Genomic DNA, 4,380 nt, shown 5'->3' on the forward strand with positions numbered 1-4,380 from the left:
GAGATGTTGTGTTTTAGGAATGTCAAGGCGCCACATATTTTGACTGTTGATGTGCATGTGTTATGGGAACTATAAAGATAGCAGGGCGAGAAGACTTGCTAGGCACTCTTACTGACTGATTGTTCATGCAGTTGTATGTGTGAGTGTCTCCATTCATGAATGCTTATTAAAACTCAAGAAAGACAGCCGACATGTGAAGACTTTTTCTTTAAACTGTTCATTAAATAGTAGTTTGCCACCACAAAATTGGCGACCACGAAGGGACCTCATCTGTGAGCGGATTCTAGAATTCTGGACTGAAGGTGTGAAGAGCTGAGGCTCTTACACCTCAAACTCCCCCACAAATGAAGGTTGAGAGGAGGGCCTGACGTCTGGAAAACCGGGATTCCCTTCACCGTTGGGGTCCAGCGGACTTGGTGGCTGTCAACACCTCGCTGTCTTTTCTGGTGAGTTTTGAGGACTGCGCAGGAAAAGTCTTTTCCACCTACTGAGATAGGTTGGCAGACGTGCCAGGCACCGTTTCTGGGAAGCGGAGTGCAGGAAAAGTGGTGAGCTCGGTTTAGGTCAGGGACCTAAAGTAGTGTAGGTTAGGAACCTAACACGACACCTGATTATTTCAGCCGTTGAAGGCGGAAGAAAAGGTGATATGCATATTCACATACAGGTCGTTCTTTCACGCAGTTTTACATCACCAAAGGTTTCTGACAGAATCACTGTGCTGCCGTCAGAGGAGCCGCTGAATGAGTTTCCTCTGAGCGGACACCGCAGGTTATTCCACACTACTGAAGCCCCTCCTCTTATTTGAACCACCGTGGAGTCGATAATAATTTCTCTCTCAGCCATTTTTGTTGTTGCCGTGGGTAACAGTACAATGTCAACATGCCAACCATTCGAGTTGTTGCGGGTATCACAGTATGAAATTTTCATATCGTGATACCCGCCACAAAAAGGCTTGTGGTTTCATTAAAAAGGTCCATGTGTTAGCTTTCTTCCCGCAGCTTTCAAACACACATCAGCGTCAGGTCCTCTGCTCAGTTTCAAAATGAATTGTGATGTCGTCAGGTGACAACTGAGATGACTCCATCTGCTGAGGAATGACAGGTAATGCAGTTGAAAGCACCAGATGAAGCTAGTAAGAGGAAAGTTTGTTTTACTGCTGTGTACCAATAAGACATCAGACTGTTCTCTATGTTATAATTTATAATATTTCATCTTTTATCATTCTGTTAATTAATATATAAAATATTGACTTATTTGTTTTATTGTCATTCCATATATTAATACTTGATAGCAGCATGTGAGAGGTGGTGTGAGAGGGGCCTGTTGAGCAGATATAATAGAATAAAATAGAAGAGAAAGGAATTCAGTGGAGTCATTAAGCTCAGAGCTGTGTTGACTTAAGACTAAAAATAACTGAAGGGGGACAGACTGACTGTCTGTGTGTGTGTGTGTGTGTGTGTGTGTGTGTGTGTGTGTGTGCGTGTGTGTGTGTTTCCACGTCCTATCCTTACATAGTGATAATGAAGATAAACAGTGAGGGACACTGCAGCTGCTCACCGCGCTCACGTGTGATGGAACATTTTCATCCATCTCTCTCCGTCGTTCAGAGCATGAACATCCATCAGTTCTGCTGCTCTGTGAGTCTGTTGTTAACATGTCAGCCTCCAGAGGGCGCCATCCAGCCCAGCTGTGGCACCCTGTTTAAACAGGTACTCCAATGACCTGCAGTAGGAGTACTCATAGTTCACAGTAACAATACTCTGTTACAGAAGAGTCCTCCTCTGAAAATGTTCCTTCAGTAAAAATCTACTTAAAGTATTAAAATATCAAACTGTGGCTGTTAAACCTTCACAAATGTCATCAGGTGATTCTGACTAAGTGAACCTTTGAGTTCTGAATGTTCACTGTTACGCTGATGATACCAAACTATATCTCAGCTCTACATCATCCACCCCGCTCCCTCCTCAGTCCATAGTCAACTGCCTACTTGCAATAAAAACCTGGATGACCACCAACTTACTCAAACTTAACAGCAAGAAAACTGAGCTCTTGGTTGTCGCTCCCAAGGCGCTACTTCAAAAGGTGGATGGCTGCTCCATCTCCCATCCCCTGAGGTTCGCAACTTGGGTGTCGTCCTGGACTCCACCATCTCCTACAAATCCAACATAAAATCTGTTGTTAAGTCTGGCTTCTTCCACTTCTTCCACCTCAAAGACATCTCCAGACTCTGGCCTTCACTCTCAGACTCTGTTGCTGAGACCCTCGTCCATGCATTTATCACCTCCCGCCTGGACTAATGGAGTCCTGTTCGGGCTCCCCAACAAAGCCTTGGACAAACTGCAGTATGTGCAGAACTCTCACCCGGACCAAGCCTTGGCAGCACATCACCCCCACCCTCAAACACCTACACTGGCTTCCAGTCAAGTTCCGCATCACATACAAACTCCTCCTCCTCGCCTATAAAGCTCGCCGTGACCTTGCCCCACAGTACCTGTCAGTGTGGCAGCATCAACCCTCTGGAACTCTCTCCCCGTGGAGATTCGCCAGGCGCCAACACTGGACATTTTTAAATCTGCACTGAAAAGACACCTGCTCACCCTGGCTTTTGGTTGCTAGATTGTTATTTTTGTTGTTGTAAAGTGTCCTTGGGTCTCTTGAAAGGCGCTATATAAGTACTAGTAGTAGTAATACGTAACATTAAAGTTAACTGAGCACATGAGACGACTCTCACACTGGATCCTGTGGACGCTCACTGTTGAACTTTAGGTACTTGAGAGTTTTCATTCCTGTAATAAAAGAACAGTTTGGATGTATCTGGTGGAGGAAGGGAACAGAGCCCTGGCATTTATCAGACACTCACTTCACCTGTGACACAGACAGGAAGTCAGACAGCTGAACTTCATCATGTGAAGCGGTGATAAAACCATTTCAACAGCAGGCTGCAGCACAGGAACACATCAGACTCACAACAAGTTGGATAGAATTCAACCCAACATATTTTAGAGTGTAACATCAGACCCTGACATTGGGGTGAAAAATAGAAGACAAAACCCGTATACTTAAGTAAAAGTTTGATATTTTGGGAATTAAACAAAAAAACAAAACAACTTTTAATGTTAATAAAAGACAGCACCGTGCTCATTGGTTGGAAGGTGTGACCTCACAGCTCTCAGTCTACCATGTGCCACGTGCCGTGTGGGTTTCCTCCACATATTGTACACCAATAAAAAGCTCACTAAATTTTGCAAAATAAATCCATCTTTCTTGAGATGAAGTGGTCAGAAAGTTTAAGAATAAACGGATGGTAACACTACTGATATATCACTTATAGAAGAAGTCACTGACTGTGGCTTCAAAGCATTTACTTATATGTAATAAATCCTTTCTTACTGGTTCTTTTCCTGATCAAATGGCTTAAGTGGTTCCAGTCTGTAAAAAGAGTATCAAGCTGCATGTTGTATGAAATCACAGACCTGTGTCATCCCCACCTCAACTTTCTAGAAGACTGAAAAACTATCTGTGAACAGACTTGACAATGTGGTTGAGAATATGAGTTACAGAGGGACCGTCAGTTTGGGTTCAGGAGCAACCCATCAACATCTTTAGCAGTGATGGGGTCTGTAGATAATATAGTAACAGCAGTAGATGTAAGAGACGGCACACTGTGGGTGTATTTATTGATTTAGGAAAAGCCTTTGACACAACCCATCACTTTACACTTCACTTTACATGGAGCTAAAATTAATACAGAATTATGTAACATGTTCACTGAATGTGTTTGCGTCTGTTGAGTGGTAAGAAATCATATTCACAGATAGCCAGAGGAGTTTTTGTGATTCAGCTCTTTTAAGCTACATTTCATTCACAGACCTGATAACTATGTGCTACTTGAAGTTTACTGTTTCAACAGTTTCTCATTACCGTTAACAGTAATTTCGAAACTGTTAAACTGGGCTAAATGTAACAAACAGTTGAAATAGCATTAGTTAGCTCAAAGTAACAAACTGTTAACATAGTTAGCTACAAGTCAACCTGATCTCACAGAAATACGTGAAATGACCACGACCTCTTAACACCGCATTCCGTGGTGGCAGCACGTAATGGGTTGAAATTACGTGCTGCCACCACGAAAACAATGCCAATGTAAAGTCAATTAGGGTCCTCTCCCGTGGTGGACACACGGATTCCCTGATTCAATCACCTCACGTCAACCTCGTTTTCCTCAATGATATCTTTAACATTCCTGTATACACACAAAAACGCGGAAGTGTTCTTGATAAGTCAACAATATGACAGGTTAATGTCAAGGCCATGAAATAAAATAAATGTATTTTGCCAGCTTTTGATAGCGTAGGGCTTTAAGAGCATTGTGCTGTGGGC

Source organism: Epinephelus moara, chromosome 23, assembly GCF_006386435.1.
Source record: "Epinephelus moara isolate mb chromosome 23, YSFRI_EMoa_1.0, whole genome shotgun sequence".
Classification (NCBI taxonomy): Eukaryota; Metazoa; Chordata; class Actinopteri; order Perciformes; family Serranidae; genus Epinephelus; species Epinephelus moara.